Source organism: Trachypithecus francoisi, unplaced genomic scaffold (assembly GCF_009764315.1).
Source record: "Trachypithecus francoisi isolate TF-2019V2 unplaced genomic scaffold, Tfra_2.0 Lachesis_group12, whole genome shotgun sequence".
NCBI lineage: Eukaryota > Metazoa > Chordata > Mammalia > Primates > Cercopithecidae > Trachypithecus > Trachypithecus francoisi.
This window is the reverse complement of record NW_022681457.1, coordinates 102858493-102881133: the sequence shown is the minus strand read 5'-3', so window position 1 is coordinate 102881133 and position 22641 is coordinate 102858493. Positions and strand designations below refer to the sequence as shown.

Genomic DNA, 22641 nt, shown 5'->3' with positions numbered 1-22641 from the left:
ACTCCAGCCTGGGCAGCAGAGCTAGACTCTGTCTCAGAAAAACAAACAAACAAACAAACAAACAAAGAACTGGTAGAGGAAGCGCTTTGCATACTACCGTTCACAGTATTATTACAAATACAACCATTGGGAAAAGATGCGGAGCGTAGCCCCGAACTCACGAGCTGCTCTGGCCCGCGCCTGCGCGACAGGGGGGCGGAGCCAGGGCAGTCCAGGCACCGCCTTGACCCGCCCCAGCCTCTTCCCCTTCCCTGTTCCTCCCACTTCCGCGGGCACCCAACTGTGCGTCTCCTGCGCGCTGACGTCAGGTGCGTGCCCCTGTCCGGGAGCCGAGGAGACCCCGCGCAGTGCTGCCAACGCCCCGGTGGAGAAGCTGAGGTGAGTACGGGGCCTGAGCTTCCCTGCGGGAGCGGCCACCCTGCTGTCCGGTCCCCGCCGTCCCCATCCTCTCCCAGTTCTCGGGGACACCCCATCTGCGGGATCTCGGGGGGTTCGGGAGCACCGGTCCTGGTGGAGTGCCAGGCTCGCGCTGCGTCCTTCGGGCGGGCGCGCGTCCGCGTTCTCTCGGGGAGCCGGGGCGGGGTTCGCGGCCGGGGAGGCTGGGGGCGCCCGCCCGCGGAGGGGCGCGCGGCCGGGACTCGGGGCGCGAGCGGCGCCGGGCTGTCACCGGCAACGGCGGAAGGAAGGGGTCACACCCATCCCGGGCGCCTGGGCTCCCTTCCCCCCAGCCCGGCCCCGCGGGCTCGTAAGGGCGGCAGGCGCCTGGGTGCCGGGGGCCTCAGAGCGACTCGCAGGCGCCTGGGCCGGGCCGGGCGCCGGTCCCCGGGGCTCACAGGCTGCATTCTGTGTCCTGCGCTCCGGCCTGGACTTCCTGCTTCGCCGGGCGCCGTCGCGGACATTTTGCGGCGCGGGGGGAGGGGAGCGGCGTTGCGGCCGCGGCAGGGCGGCGGCGGGAGGGCAGCTCGCGGGCTGCCCGCGGCGGTGCCTGTCCGCGCTCCCCTCCGCGCCGGCCGCGTCCTCCCGGCGCGTGTGGCCCCGAGCCCCGGGCTCCAGGCTGCTCTTCCCGGCGGAGGTCGAGTTCCTAGCATTTCCGTCCGCTTCTCCATCCCGCTCCCTGCCGATTCAGCTGAAGCTTCCCTTTTGGGGAGTTACCTAACCACCTCCCGAAACCGTCGTTCTGCTGCTTGGTTAATTCCTCTTATCGGGGGGAAATTTTCTTTGTTCGTTTGTTTTTCCTCCCCTTTAAGTCCAAGAGAAATGCAGTGTGGAAGATTACGTCATCGCGGTATAAGGAGTGAGACTTAACTCCTGCAAGTCAGGGACTTAACAAATTCAGACAGCATTTTGCAGCCTTGGTCACCCAGTGGCTTGTCCTGCCTACTTCCCAACGCGTCGTATTCACAGATGATGTTTTGAAGCCTTGTTACTTGTGTTCATGACCGCCTTCAGTGCACCTAAAAGCCAGGAAGGTTTAAAATCCCACCTTTAGTTTGTCTAAGGGAATAAAGTGTAAGCACCGTCCACGGCCCCTTGCGTGGGCATTAACTTTAAATAGAGGTCCCTTTGACTATACTAGAATGAAGTGGGTTTATTTGTGGGAACACTTTTTCGGTCCAAAATGACTTTCCCAGACTGTTTGACTTCTCTTTTATGAATTACGGCATGCTGGGAACCTCCGTCAGTTGATTCAGGTGCACTTTTTGTGGCGAAGTTGTGTTAAAAAGAGGATCAGTTTATGCCAGATCTATGCTAGACATTTTAGTTTGGTTATTAAAAACGAGACTTGGATCTTTAAGCCAAAAATTTAATATTTTCATTTTGAGATCACAGTTTTTATTTTTTTTGAGACAGGGTCTCAAAGACATTACTAAATATAATGGATACTGCACTCCCAGGCTGGAGTGCAGTGGCGCGATCTTGGCCCACCACAGCCTCCGCCTCCCGGGGTCAAGTGATCCTCCCACCTCAGCCTCCCGACTGCAGGCATGTACCCCCATGCCCGGCTAATTTTTGTATTTTTTGTACAGACAGGGTTTCGCCATATTGCCCAGGCTGGTCTCGAACTCCTGGGGTCAAGCAGAGCTCACAATTTTTGTGCCGTAGAGTGTTTACATCCTAAATTTTATATCCTTCCGCGACTGCAATAGTAACATAGAAAAATGTTGGCCGGGCGCGGTGCCTCAAGCCTGTAATCCCAGCACTTTGGGAAGCTGAGGCAGGCGGATCACAAGGTCAGGAGATCGAGACCATCCTGGCTAACGCGGTGAAACCCCGTCTCTACTAAAAAGTACAAAAAACTAGCCGTGCGTGGTGGTGGGCGCCTGTAGTCCCAGGTACTCGGGAGGCTGAGGCAGGAGAATGGCGTGAACCCGGGAGGCGGAGCTTGCAGTGAGCTGAGATCCGGCCACTGCACTCCAGCTTGGGCGACAGAGCGAGACTCCGTCTCAAAAAAAAAAAAAAGAAAAATGTTAACACTGCAAAGCAAATGAGATCCAATTGTGTAATGCATTGTTGTAAAGATAATTCATGTCCGAACAAGTGCTTTCCCGCTGTTTCTCATTTCTATAGAGAACAGATTGGTAAACACTTAAAAGGAGTGTAGGTTCAAGGCAGCTTTCTGTAGTGTGTAGACATTACAGACCATTGGATAAGTGTGGAACTTGGATCTTCTGAAATACATTTGTTAGCCTTGATGTAATGTTTTAGGCATATAAAATTGGAACACATCTGCCTTATTTTCTTGAGCTTTCTATATTTAATAACTTTAAATATCAATTTGTATCTTTCCTTTTAGAAAATAACGGTAGTTTGAATTTATAGTTTATACTGAGATGGAGATACGAGATTGGTAATCTACTAAGTATTAAATGAGCTCGTTTTCAGTAATTTCTTCAAGACCAGAAAGGTATCACATCCTTTGTTTACTCTTAAAATGTTTTCATGTTACAACCAACACCTCTTCTTACTAAGCTTAATTTTTTGGGACTCTAAGGCAGATGTTATAGCCTAGAGTAGTATGGGGACTTAAATAAAAAAAAAAAATTTTTTTTTTTTTTGAGACAGGGTTTTACCCTGTCACCCAGTCTGGAGTGCAGTGGTGTGATCACTGCTCACTGCAGCCTCGGCCTTCCAGGCTCAACTGATCCTCCCACCTCAGCCTCTGCAGTAGCTGGGACTACCGCTGCATGCAACCAGACGCGGCTGATTTTTGTATCTTTCGTAGACATGGGGTTTCGTCATATTGTCCAGGCTGATCTGGAATGTCTGAACTCAAGCTGTCTGCTCCCGTTGGCCTCTGAAAGTGCTGGGAGGTAGGCATGAGCTGCTGTGCCGCTGTCAGACTTTCTTGGAAGTAAAAGACAAGTTGTGCTTTTATTTATAGATGTATTTTAAACGCACTTCTCTATTGTTTTAGAGTTTGTTTGTTTTTTTTTTTTTTTGAGAGGATGAGAAACACTTAATGAGCACCTTAGGCTACAGGGCTTCCTTTGAAGGGGAGAGAGGGTTAAATATTGTGTTAACATATCTTCCATAAACATATTCCTCTATATTAAAATGCTTCATTTGGGAATTTTATGGTAATGCCTTTTTCAGTGTTCTCTTCCACATAAATTTCATCATTAGATTGTAAGTTCTGTGAGGGCAGGGCTTTGGCCTGACATGGTCACCCCATTGCTAATGCCTAGAATACTGCCATACAAATAGTAGGTTTTAAGAAATATTTTTCAAGTGAATGAATTTGATGATGTCTGAGGGTTAACGTTTTCCCTAATATTCCATGGGTCTTTGTGCTGTGTTTCTTGAGACAACTTTTGTGCTTGGTCAGCCCATATCTTTATTTGGGCTCATTGAAGTAGTGATTACTAATCTACTTTTGCTTGACTTTTTCCATCTGTTTAGTTCAGTATCTTCTGCAGCTTCACTGTCTGGACAACTTACTGTCACTTAGAAAATCTGTGATGACGAGTTCCCTTACTCGCCTAAAAATTATTCACTTAATGTTTGTTTCCTGATCTTCCTTTATTTCTTTGTTTGGAAATAACTTTTGCCACTTGTTCACTACTGTATCCGATTCCTTGTCATGTTATGCTTTGTGTCTTACTAGTTTCTACTTTTAGTTTCTCATCCCTTCAGTCCAAAATATTTTTACTAAAGCAGTTTTCATTACTTGCCATTTCAGCTACCTCTGCTGCTGCTGCTATTTTAAGTCCTGAATGTCAAAACTCTTCTGGGACATTGATCTCAAACTGCTTACTCCATGAGGTGAAACCAGGCTTTCTGCCACCAGTATGGTGTCCCTCCTTGCAATTTTAGAAAAATACTTTTTAAATCAAAGATTTGGCAGTGGCCATTATACTAAAGTCCAGAACAGTTTCTAATAGAGCAGAAAACTATATTGTTAAGTCATGGTATTCACTAAGCATTGGTGCTCTGTCACCTGAAGAGAAACTCTGATTTAGGCTCTGTTACTTACTGTTGTTCTGTAACGCTTTACCCTTTAACCTTGCATCCTTTTCTGTAAAATTAAGTCATTGCCATTTGCCATTTCAATTATTCTGTGTGTTCTTGATTGATATATTGCTACTATAGTGATTAAAAGCATAGACTCTGGAACCAGACTGCCTGGGTTCATATCCTGGTTCTGCCACTTATTAGCTATGTGCAGTCTTAGTAACGTCTTTGTGACTCAGGTTTACTTCCTCTAAAATAGGGGTAGCAATAATGCTTACCTCACAGTGCTGCAGTGTTAGGAAGATTGAATTAGTTCATGTATGTGAAGTGTTGAGGACTATTCACTGGCACATAATGAGTACCATATAGATTTTTGCTCTTGGCACAACTCTGAGGACCCTTCCCCGCCATCTTTGAGAAGCTGTGTTTCCCTCAAACATAAACATTTTAATAACCATCCTTCTCCCGGACTAATCTGATGAATCCAAAAACATTTCTTTTTTCTCTCTTGACACGGAGTTTTGCTCTTGTTGCCCAGACTGGAGTGCAATGGCGCGATCTCAGCTCACCGCAACCTCCGCCTCCCAGGTTCAAGCGATTCTCCCTCAGCCTCCTGAGTTTGCAGGCATGTGTCGCCACACCCGGCTAATTTTGTATTTTTATAGTAGAGATGGGGTTTGTCCATGTTGGTCAGGCTGGTCTCGAACTCCTGACATCAGGTCATCTGCCCTCCTCGGCCTCCCAAAGTGCTGGGATTACAGCCACCACATCTGGCCCCAAAACATTTCTAAATGAAGTGGACATTGCTTTCCTTTTTTTTTTTTTTTTTTTTTTTTGAGACAGAGTCTTGCTCTGTCACTTGGGCTGGAGTGCAGTGGCATGATCTTGGCTGACTGTAACCTCTACCTCGTGGGTTCAAGCGATTCTCCTGCCTCAGCCTCCTGAGTAGCTGGGATTACAGGTGTCCGCCTCCACGCCCGGGTAATTTTTGTATTTTTAGTAGAGGTGGGGGTTTCACCATTTTAGTCAGGCTGGTCTTGAACTCCTGACCTCAGATGATCTGCCTGCCTCGGCCTCCCAAACTGCTGGAATTACAGGCGTGAGTCACTGCACCCGGCCTCCTTTACATTTTTATCCATTATCTTTACCATTGTCATAGAAGCAAGGGTGTAAGGCCTCAGGTATGCAGCATAGTCCATGGACCCAGCAGCATAAGCATCACCTGGGAGCTCATTTGAACTATCAGGATTCTTCCCAGTCTTACTGACTCAGAATCATATTTTGGTAAGATCCCCACATGATTTTTATGTGTGTATTAAGGCTTGAAGCACCCTCTTCAGGACTGCTAGAGTGATGTCTCAATTTCAGAAACAATGTGAATGCTTTATTTCATTTTATTTTCCTGTGGAAGCATAACCTGGTTTATTTTAGGCAGTGTACCAGAATTTATTGCAAGGATCATAATCTGAAAATGAATCTGAAGCCTATTTAGTTTTTAAAGGAATTGTAGTTTCCTGCCTACTATGTAGATTTGCCTCATGTCTGCTCATTATCAGGAACTAATACGTTGTTTGAAGTTTTTTTTTTTTTTTTTTTGAGATGGAGTTTTGCCCTTGTTGCCCAGGTTGGAGTGCAGTGGTGCGATCCCCGCTCACCGCAGCTTCTGCCTCCCGGGTTCAAGTGATTCTCCTGCCTCAGCCTCCCGAGTAGCTGGGATTACAGGCATGTGCCAGCATGCCTGGCTGATCTTGTATTTTTAGTAGAAATGGGGTTTCTCCATGCTGGTCAGGCTGGTCTCGAACTCCCGAACTCAGGTCCCACCTCGACCTCAGTCTGGGATTACAGGCGTGAGCCACCGTACCAGGCTGAATTATGTATTTTCTAATTTAATTTATTTTTTAGAGATAGAGTCTTGCTCTGTCACCCAGGCTGCAGTCAGTGGTATGATTTAGCTCACTGTAGCCTTGAACTCCTGGGCTCAAAGGATCGTCCAACCTCAGCCTCCCAAGTAGCTGGGATTACAGGCACACACCACCACACTTGGGTAATTGTAAATATTTTTTTTTGTGTGGAGATGGGGACTTCTTATGTTGCCCAGGTTGTTCTTGAACGCCTGGCTTCAAGTGACCTCCCACTTTGGCCTCCCAGAGCTGTGGGATTACAGTTGTGAGCCACTGCACCGGGCCTTAGTTTTTTTTTTTTTTTTTGAGACAGAATTTTGCTCTTGTTGCCGAGGCTGGAGTGCAGTGGCATGATCTCGGTTCATCGCAACCTCTGCCTCCCAGGTTCAAGTGATTCTCCTGCCTCAGCCTCCCTAGTAGTTGGGATTATGGGCATATGCCACCACAGCACCAGGCCTTAATTACACATTTGAACTTAAGCGACATTTTATTGAAAACTAATTGTTGTGAAGAGGAGTGGTCTAAGCATATGATTAGGATAATTCATATGAAAATTTAGGTGAAATACAGACTTGGCATTTAGCTTGTTGAATGTAAAAATGTTTTCTGCTTTCTTCGCTGACATCATATTTCCAATTTCAAGGGAAAACGTTAAGAACCAAAATCATCTTTTTCAGCTACCCATTATTGCTATTTTTCTGTTCTTTTTTATTTGAGACAGTCTAAAAATTGCTCTGTTGCCCAGGCTGGAGTGCGGTGGTGGGTCTCTGCTCACCGCAGCCTCGCCTCCCAGGTTCAAGCGATTCTCTTGCCTCAGCCTCCCAAGTAGCTGGGATTACAGGCGCACACCACCATGCCTGGCTAATGTTTGTATTTTTAGTAGAGACGGGGTTTCACTATGTTGGACTGGATGATCTTGAACTCCTGACCTCAGGTGATCCGCCTGCCTTGGCCTCCCAAAGTGCTGGGATTACAGACGTGAGCCACCGCTCCCAGCGTGTTGTTACTTTTCTTTTTCTTTTTTTTTTTTTTTTGAGGCGGAGTCTCGCTCTGTCGCCCAGGCTGGAGTGCAGTGGCCGGATCTCGGCTCACTGCAAACTCAGTCTCCCGGTTTCATGCCATTCTCCTGCCTCAGCCTCCCGAGTAGCTGGGACTACAGGCGCCCGCCACCTCGTCCGGCTATACATTTTTTGTATTTTTTAGTAGAGACGGGGTTTCACTGTGTTAGCCAGGATGGTTTCGATCTCCTGACCTCGTGATCCGCCTGTCTCGGCCTCCCAAAGTGCTGGGATTACAGGCTTGAGCCACCGCGCCTGGCCTGTTGTTACTTTTCAAGGACCAGATTGAATTAATTTTTTGATGTTTCCTTTTTCCTTCTTTAACTATTTGGTGTAGGAGAAATTAACCAGGACTGTCCCTGGGAGCTGGGGGATCAGTGTCTCAGGAACACCTGTGTTTATTACCTGTGTCCATTCTCTGTGTCTTAAGTGGCCATTTGAAACAGTCTACATCCTTTTCAGTTAAAAGATTATCAGTACACTGGGTGCGGTGACTCATGCTTGTAATCCCAGCACTTTGGGTGGATCACCTGAGGTCTGGAGTTCAAGACCAACCTGGCCAACATGGTGAAACCCCGTCTTTACTAAAAGTACAAAAATTAGCCATGGTGGCATGCGCTTGTAATCCCAGCTACTCAGGAGGCTGAGGCACGAGAAGCGCTTGAGCCCAGAAGGCAGAGGCTGCAGTGAGCGGAGATGCACCACTGTTCTCCAGTCTGGGCGACAGCTGAGATTCTGTCTCAAAAAATTAAAAAAAAAAAAAAAAAAAAAGATTATCGCAATTCGTTACTCCTTGTAGAAGGAGAAGAGGTGTCTGAAAACAGATCGAATGAGGAACAGATTATGAAACCAGAGGGGGATGGAGGTGGAGTAAACGAATATTGTGTTAATTAGTGTTAAGGAGTATGAGAAAAGAGGATAAATTTAGTAAAGAAAACATAAACAAGATTTCAGCTATGATTCATTTGCTTTGCTGGAAGACAGTTTAGGAGTATTTAATATTTTTAGTTTGTTTTTAAATCTGTATGAAAGCAGATGAAGAGGAGTGGGAAGTTAAAGAATAATGTTACTTGAATAACACATCTCTGGTTTCAGGGATTTTCATTACAACTTTACTAGTATTTGTTTCATTAGCTGAATACTATTGTAGAAGAACTCAGTTTTAGATAAATTCTGAAATGGAATTAATACATTCATGCTACTTACTTGCCTAAAAAACATTTTTTTTTTTTTTTTTTGAGACGGAGTCTCGCTCTGTTGCCCGGGCCGGAGTGCAGTGGCCGGATCTCAGCTCACTGCAAGCTCCGCCTCCCGGGTTTACGCCATTCTCCTGCCTCAGCCTCCCGAGTATCTGGGACTACAGGCGCCCGCCATCTCGCCCGGCTAGTTTTTTGTATTTTTTAGTAGAGATGGGGTTTCACCGTGTTAGCCAGGATGGTCTCTATCTCCTGACCTCATGATCCGCCCGTCTCGGCCTCCCAAAAAAACATTTTTATTATAGGGTTTAAGATTAACGAGATTTTAAAATAAGTGATTAGATTTTAAAGTGTGTAAAGTTTGGTTTATCAGATGACTTGAAAGAATAGTTCTATGAATATCAGTGTTTTTTTATTTTACTATTTTATTTGTGCTGCTTATTTGCTCTATTCATCATAGGGGCAAAGGGAATGTTAGAGATCATCCTAATAGTTGATAAGCTAGTAAAGATGAGGGTAGGGGATAATTTTAGAGTAAGGCCTGTGTGGCTTAGTATGTTTCAGAATATCTGAAAGATGTTTCCTCGGGCTTGGGTGTCAGATAAATTAGAAACCCAGCTGGGCAGAGTGGCTCACGCCTGTAATCCCAACACTTTGGGAGGCCGAGGCAGGCGGATCACCTGAAGTCAGGAGTTTGAGACCAGCCTGGCCAACATGATGAAACCCGTCTCTACTAAAAATACAAAAAATTAGCTGGGTATGGTGGCAGGTGCCTGTAATCCCAGCTACTTGGGAGGCTGAGGCAGGAGAATAGCTTGAACCAAGGGAGGTGGAGGTTGCAGTGAGTCAAGATGGCACCACTGTACTTCAGTCTGGGCAACAAGAGCAAAACTCTATCTCAGGAAAAAAAAAAAAAAAAACCCTTTATTGTATCTTCATCGTGGAAATCATAATGTATATAAGTTTATTTTAAAGGGTTAGAGAAGTTAGACTGTCAATCATTTTAACTTGATGTTTCCTTTTTTTTTTTTTGAGATGGAGTCTTGCTCTGTTGCCTAGGCTGTAGTGCAGTGGCGTGATCTGCAACCTCTGCCTCCCGGGTTCAAGCAATTCTCCTGCCTCAGCCTCCTGAGTAGCTGGGATTACAGGTGCCTGCCACCATGCCTGGCTAAATTTTTGTATTTTTAGTGGAGATGGGATTTTACCATGTTGGCCAGGCTGGTCTCAAACTCCTGACCTCAAGTGATCCGCCCACTTCGGCCTCCCAGATTGCTGGGATTACAGGTGTGAGCCACTGTGCCTGGCCTAATTTGATATTTCTTAAACGTGTTTGATGGAGTTTCATCCTCCCCATCACCCCCATGGAACACCCTTTTTTTTTTTTTTTGAGAACGGATTCTTACTCTATCACCCAGGCTGGAGTGCAGTGGCATGATCTTGGCTCACTGCAACCTCTGCCTCCTGGGTTCAAGCGATTCTCCTGCCTCAGCCTCCTGAGTAGCTGGGACTATAGGCATGTGCCACCATACCCAGCTAATTTTTGTATTTTTAGTAGAGACGAGGTTTTACCACGTTGGTCAGGCTGGTCTCAAACTCCTGGCCTCAAGTGATAACACCTGCCTTGGCCTCCCAAAGTGCTGGGATTACAGGCATGAGCCTCCGTGCCCCGCTGTTTGACCCATTTAAAAAATGACTTGTGGTTTATAAGACAAATTGTCTGAGAATCTGATTGTAGGTACTTCTGCCTCATCAGCTAGAGCAAAGAAAGTCTAAATAATCATTGTTTTGTAGTTGGCGTCTCACCTCATAACTTTTAAAAGAAGGGTTCTCAGTTTGTCAGTGTTTGCTGCTTAGGTAATGTAGTGACTTATTTTATGTTGCAAATGTATGCTTGTTTAGGATTTCTGAAATAGGCTGGCATGATTTCATTCTTATAGACTTATGACCAAATTACTCTGTACTGATTCTGAAAATATTTGTCTTTTTTTTTGGTGCATGTGTAAGAACGTAAGTTGCCTGGTCTTAAGAGTTTTTTTCTGGTTGGGTGTGGTGGCTCATGCCTGTAATCCCAGCACTTTGGGAGGCCGAGGTGGGAGGATTGCTTGAGGCCAGCAGTTTGAGACTAGCCTGGTCAACATAGTGAGACCGTGGCTCTGTTTAAAAAAAAAAGATTTTTTCCCAACATGTCCATTTGTCTGTGGTACAAACCTATCCTCTAATTTTTCAAACCAAAAAACTTCTTTATAACTTTCTGCTTAAACCCTCTACCTTCAATCTGATGACCTATTCTCTATTTCTATGCTACTACCCCAGGACAGATCCTCCATTTCAATCTTAGATGATTACCCTAGTTTCTTAGCTGAGTTCCTTGGCTATCTGTTTGTCTTTGGTAGTCCACCTTGGAATACAGGTACAATATTGATACTCCTAAAATGCTGTTCATGGATATGGAAGAAGTGACTGTTCTGCCTAGCTTTTAGAGTCTATATGACTTGGACTCATAGTTTTTTTTGTTTCTTTCTTCCACTTTGCATGCTTGGTTGTGCCTTTTCTCCTGATACTCCCATCTAACTATAGAGATTTATTCTCACATTGTTCTAGAGTACTCTCCCATGTTTACTCTGAAAATCTGTGGCACTTGTAGTTTATAGTGTAGAATTGTAGCAATCTGAGACTACTACAGTTGTTAGTCTGTTCTGCTTATAACCAGTAAAGTATGCTAGATGATGTATGATGAACTTTCTAGCATAGTATTTGGCACAGAGTAGGCAGTTAGTAAATTATTGAAATGTTTTAAAGGCCTTTGAAAGCAAGATTTCTCTTACCCAGGGTAATGCTGTAATAGGCATTTAGATATCTTACTTTGATAACTTTTGTAACAAGTTAATAGAGTTGGTTCTTGGAAGAACAAAATCCTATTTTAACAGATGTTTTAGGTCCTAATACGTGTCCTAATTAGAGAGGGTCTGTTAGGTGCTTGGGATCTTGTTTAACTGCACACATACCGGCACAACTACTGTTAAATTTCTTTTGTGCTTTTTCCCCCTTTAGAACAAAAAAGGGTTTAACAGTTGTGTGCTTTTAATAACATTGTATTACCTTGTTGGTAGCCTCCACAGCTTTTTTTTTTTTTTGAGACAGAGTCTTGCTCTTGTCACCCAGACTGGAATGCAGTGATGCCATCACGGCTCACTGGAACCTCCGCCTCCCGGGTTCAAGTGATTCTCGTGCCTTAGCCTCCCAAGTAGCTGGGATTACAGGTGTGAACCACCACACTGGCTAATTTTTGTATTTTTAATAGAGATGGGGTTTTGCCATGTTGACCAGGCTGGTCTCGAACTCCTGACCTCATATGATCTTCCTGCCTCGGCCTCCCAGAGTGCTGGGATTACAGGCGTGAGCCACTGCACCAGGCCTTCACAATCATTTTAAATATGTTTAACATTTCATCCTGTGGTGTATTACTACTTAATTTTCTTTTTTTTGTTACATTAACTGTTTTGATGGTATAGCATGTCATTGTTTCTTGATAAAGTATTTTCTTCTTTTTGGATAAGTTACCTGAAGTGGGAATATATGTGTAGGGCATTTAAAAAAAAAAAAAACACCTTATGTTTTCCTAATATTTTGAGGGAAAATCTTACTGTAATCTTTCTTCCCTTCTAATCAGATATTCTGTGAATGCTCTTTTTTTTAAACTTTATGAGACGGCATCTCGCTCTGTCACTCAAGCCGGAGTATAATGACGTGATCTTGGCTCACCACAGCCTCTGCTTCCTGGGTTCAAGCAGTTCTCCTGTTTCAGCCTCCTGTGTAGCTGGGAGTACAGGTGTGTGTCATCGTGCCTGCTAATTTTTGTATTTTTAGTCGAGTTGGGTTTTGCCATGTTGGCCAGGCTGGTCTGGAACTCCTGACCTCAGGTGATCTGTCCGCCTCGGCCTCCCAAAGTGCTGGGATCACAGGTGTGAGCCACTGTGCCTGGCCTTGTGAGTGCTCTTATTTTGTTTTCAGGGGTGTATGATTGACTTTCACTTTGATGGAGTTTAGAACACAGACTGCTATAGAAGGTTGCCTAGAGAAGATTTTTTTTTCTTTTTTTATTTTGAGAGTCTTCGCTCTGTTGCCCAGGCTGGAGTGCAGTGGCACAAGCTCGGCCTACTGCAAGCTCTGCCTCCCAGGTTCAAGGGATTCTCTGGCTTCAGCCTCTTGAGTAGCTGGGATGACAGGCACTTGCCACCATGCTTGGCTAATTTTTGTATTTTTAGTAGAGATGGGGTTTCACCATGTTGGTCAGGCTGGTCTCGAAATCCTGACCTCAGGTGATCCACCCACCTAGGCACTCTGGGATTACAGGCGTGGTAGAGAAGATTCTAAATTGCCTGCATATTTGGATTATTGATAGAGTTCATAGTTGAGTGTTAAGTGCTTTTTGCAGAGTGACTAACAACCTGTGATGGTGATACTATTGTCTATTTTACAAAAGCAAGGCTTAAAGAGTTTTAAGTAGCTTGCCCAAAATCACATAAGAATGGTCATATGAGCTTTAGGGCTGCTTGATTGAAAGCGTATCCTCTTTACTGCAACTCTGTAACAGTCTTCCTTGGGCATGTTAGAGACTTGAGAAATACTTGCTGTGTGATTAGGGTATTTTGTCTCTTAAAATAGGGCCAGGTGGGTTACAGCCCTTTCTGTGATACTTTGAATCTCTTGGCTACAAATGTGACACTTATTAAATTAAATTGCTCTTTGAGATTGGAGTGAAGGGATTTCTGAAAGGATTGATCAAATTAGCAAATAACCCTGTATAGTAGAAACAAGGATTTTTCTGAATTCCCTCTTATTCTTTTATTCCTTTTTCTTTTTTTTTTTTTTTTTTGAATTCCCTCTTATTCATAGTATTTAGATGCTTTTACTTAACTCTTCTAATCTTTTTAGGGCTGTTTCTGCAAGTTTTAATTTTTCATAAGAATAAGGTGCCATATTAGGTATTTACTCTCTGTTATTAGTTGCTTTATATACATTACCTCATTTCTCTGTAGTGGTCTTGTGAATTAGATGTCAGTTTGTAGACGAGAAAGTTAAGGCACAGAAGTGAAGTAACTTGCCAGGATCGTACACATTGAGATGGAGCTAAGATTGGAACCCATATTTGCTTGTCTTTAAAAATCTCTCTTTTTTTGTTGTCAGAGTCTCTGTCAACCAGGCTGGAGTGCAGTGGCATGATCTCAACTCACTGCCACCTCCTCTTGGGTTCAAGTGATTCTCAAGCCTTAGCCTCCCGAGTAGCTGGGATTATAGGTGTGTGCTACCATGCCTGGCTAATTTTTTGTAGTTTTAGCAGAAACGTGATTTCACCATGTTGGCCAGGCTTGTCTTGAACTGCTGACCTCAAATAATTGACCTGCCTTGGCCTCCCAAAGTGCTGGGATTACAGGCCACTGTGCCTGGGCGTTTTTTTGTATTACTACTTTAGTCAACAAAGTTTTAAAAGACATTTAAGAATTTTATTTTTTCCTGCCTTTAATACATTGTTCAGTATTGTATTGGCTGCATTGGGAGGGGGAATAAAGAAGAATAAGCCTAGTCATTCCCTCAGAGAGCTTAAAATCTGTTAGAGGGGCTGGGTGCGGTGAGGTGGTGCATGCTTGTAGTCTCAGCTACTTGGGAGGCTGAGGCGGAAGAATCACTTGAGCGTAGGAGGCAGAGGTTGCAGTAAGCACAAATTGCACCACTGTGCTACAGCTTAGGTAACAGTGAGACCCTGTCTCCAAAAAAAAAAAAATAATAATAATCTGTTAGAATAAACATTAAGCATATGTGACTAAAAATAACATGGTTAATTATTCTGTGATTCTTTTATTCAGTGTGTCCGGTATTCAGCTATTTTGTGGGCATACAGCAGTTACTGCCTTTATGGAGATTTCCTTATTTTTTTTTTTTTTTTTTTTTTTTTTTTTTTTTTTTGAGACGGAGTCTCGCTCTGTCGCCCAGGCTGGAGTGCAGTGGCCGGATCTCAGCTCACTGCAAGCTCCGCCTCCCGGGTTTACGCCATTCTCTCGCCTCAGCCTCCCGAGTAGCTGGGACTACAGGCGCCCGCCATCTCGCCCGGCTAATTTTTTGTATATTTTAGTAGAGACGGGGTTTCATCGTGTTAGCCAGGATGGTCTCGATCTCCTGACCTCGTGATCCGCCCGTCTCGGCCTCCCAAAGTGCTGGGATTACAGGCTTGAGCCACCGCGCCCGGCCAGAGATTTCCTTATTTTTAAAAGTCTGTTTCTACTGCCATATAACAGATAAATGAGATAATTATAGATTATGACCTTACAATAAAGGAAATAAGGTAATATGATAAGAGTGTAAGGAGGGAGGGCACTATTGCCCTGGATAATGTGGTCAGGGGAGGACTTTGGGAGGAGATGATGATTTGAGCCGAGATCTGGAGAGTGAGAAGCCAAAAGCTTTAAGAGCAGGGGCAGGAGTATTGTTGATAAAGACTTGAAGGCATGGCCGGGTGCAGTGGCTCACACCTGTAATTCCAGCACTTTGGGAGGCCAAGGCAGGCAGATCACCTGAGGTTGGGAGTGTGAGATGAGCTTGACCAACATGGAGAAATCCCGTCTCTACTAAAAATACAAAATTAGTCGGGTATGGTGGCACATGCCTTACAATCCCAGCTACTTGGGAGGCTGAGGCTGGAAAATCGCTTGGACCTGGGAGGCAGAGGTTGTGGTGAGCAGAGATTGGGCCAAAAAAGATCTGAGGGCAGGACAGAGCCTGGCACATTTGGGGAGGTAAAGAGACCTGTGTATAGAGCATGGAGAGTACAGAGGAACGGAGCGTGAGAACGTTTGAGAGCTAAGAAGGGCCTTGCTGTGGGTTCTATTTAGTCCTTTTAGGCTTCTTTAACAATACCATAGACTGAGTAGCTTGTAGACAGAAACTTATCACAGTTCAGGATCCTGGGAAGGATGATATTGGGGTGCTGGCATATTTGATGTTTGGTGAGGGCCTGCTTTGTGGTTCATAGATGGTTGGTTTTTTCTTTTTCTTTCTTTCTTTTTTTTTTTTTTGGACAGAGTCTCACTCTGTTGCCCAGGCTGGAGTGCAGTGGTGCTCTCAGCTCACTGCAACCTCCACCTCCCAAGCAAGCGATTCTCCTGCCTCAGCCTCCTGAGTAGCTGGGGTTACAGGCATGTGCCATGGGCTGATTTTTGTATTTTTAGTAGAGGCAGGGTTTCACCATGTGGGCCAGGCTGGTCTTGAACTCCTGACCTCAGATGATCCGCCCGCCTCGGCCTCTCGAAGTGCTGGGATTACAGGTCTGAGCCACTGCGCCCAGACCAGTTTGTTCCTTTTTGCTGTGTCCTCTTGCATGGTGCAAGGGGTGGGGGAGCTCTCTGGGGTCTCTCATAAGGCCCCTAATCCCATTTGGGGATGAGGGGACTCTGCCCTCTTGACCTAATCACCTCCCAACAGTCTCACCTTCTGACAACATCACACTGATGATCAGGTGTCAGCTTATGAATTTTGGGACACAGACATTCTTATAGCAGGAAGTCAGGTGGTTGGGGCAGTTTTGATACCTGGACTAGTTAGGAAAGGTCTCAGAGAAGGAGGGGTTTTGTAGTGGAAGGGTAGCTTGAAAATAGGGTAAGTTGTAAGGCCAGGCACCCAAGATTTGGCTGAGATGGGAGGATCCCTTGAGCCCAGGAAGGTTGAAGCTGCAGTGAGCCATGATTGAGCCACTCCACTCTGGCCTAGGTGACAGAGTGAGACCTTGTCTCAAAAAAAAAAAAAAAAAAAAAACCATTCTTTAGGAAACTTGTATATTTGAAGATCAAGGGCTAAAAATTCACTCAGTACCATTTAGCAGAGGATGTATAACATCCATTACACATCCGGTTTAAAAACAGCATGTTTCTAAAATTACACATGTCTTTACAAATAAACGTTACAGTATTAATAACTATAGGGCACCATTAGGACTAGTTACAAAACATGCTGCTAACTTTCTCAAGGCATCTCTGAGCCATCTCTTAAGGTGTCTATTTTGATCATGGGGCTTTAAGAACATTTTCTTTGCTTTAATTGGTTGTAGATCTCCATTTTCATTGTTTTCATCGTTGGCTTGATCTCCCTTTTTGGCAAACATTTTTCCTGTTGTCCCCACGAAGGTCTCATTTTCTAGCCATTTCTTCTAGCCATTTCTTCTTCATCTGACACATAAAATTCCACTGTTCCATCTTCAATATCTGCTTTGTTCTTAGTATTCATCTGAAGCATTAATTTCTCAACCTCAGGAGTAAATCTGATGACTGACATTCCTTCCATAGAAATGATCTTCACATAACAAGAGATGCTCCTCTTCTGTTAGGAAATTCTTTACTTTTAGTAAGCTCTGGCAAATCTGAGTACCAGTGCTCTTAACTAATTTTATTTTCTTCCTCTTCTAGTCATTTCTTAATTTCTGAGTCCAACCTTCTTTGCATGAACTTCATGTGCAGCAGGTTCTTGGAGAAGTTGATCTTGTGCTCTGGTGCCATGCTGGCTTCAGCTTGTGCTGTGTTCTGGCCACCTGCTGTTTCTTAGTTAAGAGACTAGAATGAGAAAGTTACATGTGAGGATGTCAGTTGATAGTGTTATTGAAGGACTGTGATGCTTGTTTATTGTCTGTGTACCCCACTGGAATTGTTGCTCCAAGAGGGCGTGAACTTCATTATGCGAATTGTGGGGTATGCCTACATATAGGACAAAGCTTGGCACATGGTAGGTGCTTAGTAAAGGCTTGTTGAATGAACGAGTAAATCTACAAGTCTTGAATATTTTGAGGAAAAATTTTATTGTAATCTCCATTTTATTTTATTTTTTTTGAGACGAAGTCTCACTCTGTCCCCAGGCTGGAGTGCAGTGACACTATCACGGCTCACTGCAACCTCTGCCTCCTGGGTTCAAACAATTCTGCCTCACCCTCCCAGATAGCTGGGACTACAGGTGAGCACCTTCACACCTGGAAAATTTTTGTATTTTTGGTAGAGACCAGGTTTCACCATGTTGGCCAGGTTGATATTGAACGCCTGACCTCAAGTGATCCGCCCGCCTCAGCCTCCCAAAGTGCTGGGATTATGGGTGTGAGCCACCACTCCTGGCTGAGACAGGGTCTTCCTCTGTTACCCAGGCTGGAGTGCAGTGGTGTGACTACAGCTCACTGTAGCCTTGACCTTCCCAGCTCAGGTGATCTCTCACCTCAGCCTCCCCAGTAGCTGGGACTGCAGGCACATGCCACCACTATTTTTTTTGTTGTTGTTGTATTTTTTGTAGAGATGGGGTTTTGCCATGTTGCCCAAACTGGTGACTTCCTGGGCTCACGTGATCCTCCTGCCTTGGCCTCCCAAAATGTTGGGATTACAGGCGTGAGCCGCCACACCCAGCCTTGGTAGAACTTTTTTTTTATTTTTTGTTTTTTATTTTGAGGTAGCGTCTCTCTGTGTTCCCCAGGCTGGAGTGCAGTGGCATAATCTTGCCTTACTTGAAACCTCCATCTCCTGGGCTCAGGTGATCCTCAACTTCCCAAGTAGCTGGGACCACAGGCGCATGCCACTGTGCCCAGCTAATATTTGTATTTTTGGTAGAGATGCAGTTTTGCCATGTTGCCTAGGTTGGTCTCGAACTCCTGGCCTCAAGCAATCCACCTGTCTTGGCCCCTCTAAAAGTGCTGGGGTTATACGCGTGAGCCTTGTGCCCAGCCTCTGGGTAGGATTTTCTAAGCAGTGTTGTATTCTTAGTTGAATATGTAAGAGGTAAAGTAGAGATTCTTCTTCAAAGACTCCCCCCCATCTAATTTGAAATAAATAGTAACTTCTCTTAAAAGCAAAATTTATTCAAAGACCTGTGCTAACATTCTTTAATATCTGCTAGCCGTAATAAATAAGTCAGTGTACTTTATGTTCTTAGCTCCCACAATTTAGCCTAAATATTTGCCCTGGCATGCTTATACTGGTCCAAGCAAGCATCAGGTCATAGCCTGTTCCTCTTCCTTATTGGAAGGTGTTTTTGCCTTTCTCAGCATTCCATAAGTTACTTCCTTCTTCCTTCGTTCTCCTCTGCCTCTTTTTTTTTTTTTTTTTTTGAGATGAGTCTCCATCTGTCACCCAGGCTGGAGTGCAGTGGCACGATCTTGGCTCACTACAAGCTCCGTCTCCCAGTTTCACGCCATTCTCCTGCCTCAGCCTCCTGGGTAGCTGGGACTACAGGCGCCCACCACCATGCCCAGCTTATTTTTTTGTATTTTTAGTAGAGACGGGGTTTCACCATGTTAGCCAGGATGGTCTTGATCTCCTGACCTCATGATCCGCCTGCCTCAGCCTCCCAAAGTGCTGGGATTACAGGCGTGAGCCACTGTGCCTGGCTGCCTTTGCCTCTTTTTAAAAGTTGTAAGTTGCTAGCCTGTCAGGACAAATACAAAATGTGAGGTCCCGTTCCAGCCAATAAAAACCAGACACAGCAGTAGGATAGACGCATCAGGTTATAAATGACCCTGTCTCCTTTGCGTGGTGTACTTTCATGGCAAAACTACTGGCAAGTGTACCCTTTCTGCAGAAGATATAAATGGCCTTGCTGAGAAAACTAATGTTCAAATGCTATTTCTTTACGGCACCGAGGAACAAGCATTTCTATTTTTTTTTTTTGAGACAGAGTCTCGCTTTGTCGCCCAGGCTGCAGTACAGTGGAGCGATCTCGGTTCACTGCAAGCTCCGCCTCCTGGGTTCACCCTGTTCTTCTGCCTCAGCCTCCCGAGTAGCTGGGACTACAGGCACCCGCCACCATGCCTGGCTAATTTTTTGTATTTTTAGTAGAGATGGGGCTTCACCGTGTTAGCCAGGATGGTCTTGATCTCCTGACTTTGTGATCCACCCGCCTCGGCCTCCCAAAGTGCTGGGATTACAGGTGTGAGCCATCGCGCCTGGCTGGAACAAGCATTTCTAACAAACATATAAGGCCAGCTGTATGCTTTTTGTTACATATCTTCCGTGATATAGAAGCAAACAAGACAGTTGTTAGCACACCTGCATACATGTGAATGCATGGAATACATTCCTGTGGTTTGAGTACTTTTGGTTGCCTAAACATCACATGCATGGGCAGATGTTTAAAAAATTGTACATTAGATATGCTACTATAACTTACAGCAGAAGATTATATAAGTTGTATTTTCCAAAGTGGCTGGATTTGACAGGAGAGACAACTAGTTCTGATTTTATTCTGTTTAATCCCACAACCAGACTAGTCCTTCTGTTGAACTGATAAGGAAGATTGTGAAATTGAGTCATTCTCTTGATTTCTTTCTTGTATCCTAAGTATGAAAATGGGTTACTTCAGGGGCAAATGTATTTCACATGAAGACAACTTTACTTTTAGTGTGCTTTGGATTAGAGTGAATGTGGTGTCAGAAAAAGAAAATTCAGTTCTGATACTAACAGTTTACTAACAGTTTCATTCTGATACTCCCACCCCACAGTTTAAGGGCTCAGTCTTGCAAGACTGCCCTCACTTTAGGCAGCAGCTACAAATGCAGTGCCTAGGCTACCTACACCTCTGCCCAGTAGACTACTAATTTTGGGATTCCCATGGCTCTTCTTAGGTTTGATTATTAGATAGAATGACTCACAGAACTCAGGAAAACATTTTACTTACCTTTATGCCTTTGTCATAAAGGGTACAACTCACGAACAGCCAAATGGAAGAGATATATAGGGCATGATTGTGGGTGGGGAGGGCTTCAAGTGTTGCCCTCTCAGGACCTGCTTTCCCCTCACCTTGAAATGTTCACAGACCTGGAAGCGCTCCAAATCTCCTGTTTTGGAGTTTTCATAGAGCTCAGTTTCCAGCCCTCCTCCCCTCTCTGGAGGTTGGTGCATGGGGCTGAAAGTTACATCCCTCTAGGGTCACTTTGTCTTTCTGGTGACCAGCCCCTTCCTGAGGCTTCCTCGCATGCCTTCCACTGCCACCCTGTCACTTTATTAACATAAATTCAGGTGTGAATTTGTTATGAAAAACAAAAGACACTCATCAGTCAGGAAATTTCTAGGGATTTTAGGAGCTCTCTGCTAGGAACTGGGGACGGATACTAAATATTGCCACAGTGTATTACCAAAAATCTGGCTTGCCTTTTATTCACAGTTACTATTAATACTTGACATAGTTTTATAAGGGGTGTAATCTGATTGAGAACATAAGTTTTTTGTAAAACTTATTAGCAAGTATTTAATCTCAGATCTTAAGATTGCTGTATGTTTGTGCCTAGAATGAACGGGCACGGGAAAATAGGGCATTTGTAGCTGGGAGTCTCCCCTTCCTCCATACAGATCGTTTGCTCGGGGATTGTCTGGTGGAGTTTAGATGGCAGCCAGCCAGTCATAATGATACCACAGAGGGGGTTCCATAGCCTTTTAAAAGCTATAGCGCATGGACTTAAAATTTCAGGCGCTATAGCTCTGAGGTTCTCAAAGGATATTAGAATTCCCCTAGTGTTAAGAACCTAGAAGAGAGCCAGGTGTGGTGGCTCGCGCCTATAATCCCAGCACTTGGGAGGCCAAGGCGGGTGGATCACCTGAGGTCAGGATTTCGAGACCAGCCTGGCCAACATGGCGAAACCCAGTCTCTACTAAAAAAAGTACAAAAATTAGCCAGACGTGGTGGCGCATGCCTGTAGTCCCAGCTACTTGGGAGGCTGAGGCAGGAGAATCGCTTGAACCCGGGAGGCGGAGGTTCCAATGAGCCGAGATCGCGCCATTGCGCACCAGCCTGGGTGACAGAGCAAGGCTCTGTCTCCAAAAGAAAAAAAGAAAAGAGAAAAATAAAAAACCTGGAAGATACGGGTATTGGAGGGGTAGATGCCAGGAAGGAAAGAAGGAAGATATACCTTATTTCACAATTTTATTTCCTTATGATTGGCAGAATCATTTAAAAAAAGATTTGAGACAGGGTCTTGCTCTGTCACCCAGGCTGGAGGGCAGTGGCACAATCATAGCCAACTGCAGCCTTGGACTCAAGCAATCCTCCCACTTCAGCCTCCCTGGTAATTGGGACTACAGGTGTGTGCCACTTCACCCAGCTAATTTTTTATTTTTGTAGAGATGGGGTCTCACTCTGTTTCCCAGGCTGGTCCCACACTCCTAGGTTCAAGCAATCTCCCCACCTTGTCTTCCCAAAGTGCTGGGATTACAGGTGTGAGCCACCATGCCTGACCCTGCAAAATCATTTTTTTATGCTAAGTTGCCCAACTCCAATTCTAAGTTGTGGTACAAATGAACTTCAATGTTAAAAAGAGGTAGGATTCAGTTATTGGTGCAAAATAACTTTTCTTTTCTTTCTTTTTTTCTTTTTTTTTTTTTTGAGACCATTCTGTCGCCCAGGCTGGAGTGCAATGGCGCTATCTTGGCTCACTGCAGTGCGCCTCCGCCTGCTGGGTTGAAGCGATTCTCCTGCCTCAGGCTCCTGAGTAGCCGGGACTACAGGCATGTGCCACCACGCCCAGCTAATTTTTTGTATTTTTAGTAGAGATGGGGTTTCACGGTGTTGGCCAGAATGGTCTCCATCTCCTGACTTTGTGATCTGCCTGCCTTGGCCTCCCAGAGTGCTGGGATTACAGGTGTGAGGCACTGCACTTGGCGCAGAATAAATTTTCTGGTTAGCAGAATGATAATTGTTTCTATGTGGCCTCTTTGCTGCCATAGTGGTTTGACATTATTTCAATAGGAAGTTAACGTAGGGTATATGAACATGTCTGAGCTCAAGTGATCTTCCCACTTTGGCCTCCCAAAGTGCAAGGATTACAGGTGAGCCACTGTGCTCTTTAATACATGTGTTAAAGGGCAAAACTACAGCAAATTTAAATCTCCCTTGGCTTTATTGCGATTTTAGAATTCGGCAATGCTTCATTCCACAAAACAGAGTAAGTTGGAAGGAACTGAGCACAAGAGGTTGGCTTAATAGACAGAAGAGCTGAGAAAAGGGGAAGCAAAGAACAAAGGGCCT

At 44.9% G+C, this 22641-nt stretch overlaps 1 protein-coding gene and 1 pseudogene across 3 annotated transcripts in view; one reads left to right on the top strand and one right to left on the bottom strand.

Annotated features, from left to right (window-relative positions):
- Positions 1 to 239: 239 nt before the first annotated feature.
- The window catches only part of CDC42 (cell division cycle 42), a 41826-nt gene continuing 19424 nt past the window's right edge, over positions 240 to 22641 (top strand). Inside the window, exon 1 of one of the 3 annotated variants that reach the window (XM_033227916.1) lies at positions 240 to 378. The gene's annotated coding sequence lies outside the window, so the exon portion shown is untranslated. Of the gene's footprint in view, positions 379 to 948; positions 1073 to 22641 lie in introns of those variants that run through there. The other 2 variants (XM_033227914.1, XM_033227915.1) reach the window with 2 other exon arrangements.
- LOC117093572 lies at positions 8198 to 17231 on the bottom strand (annotated as a pseudogene).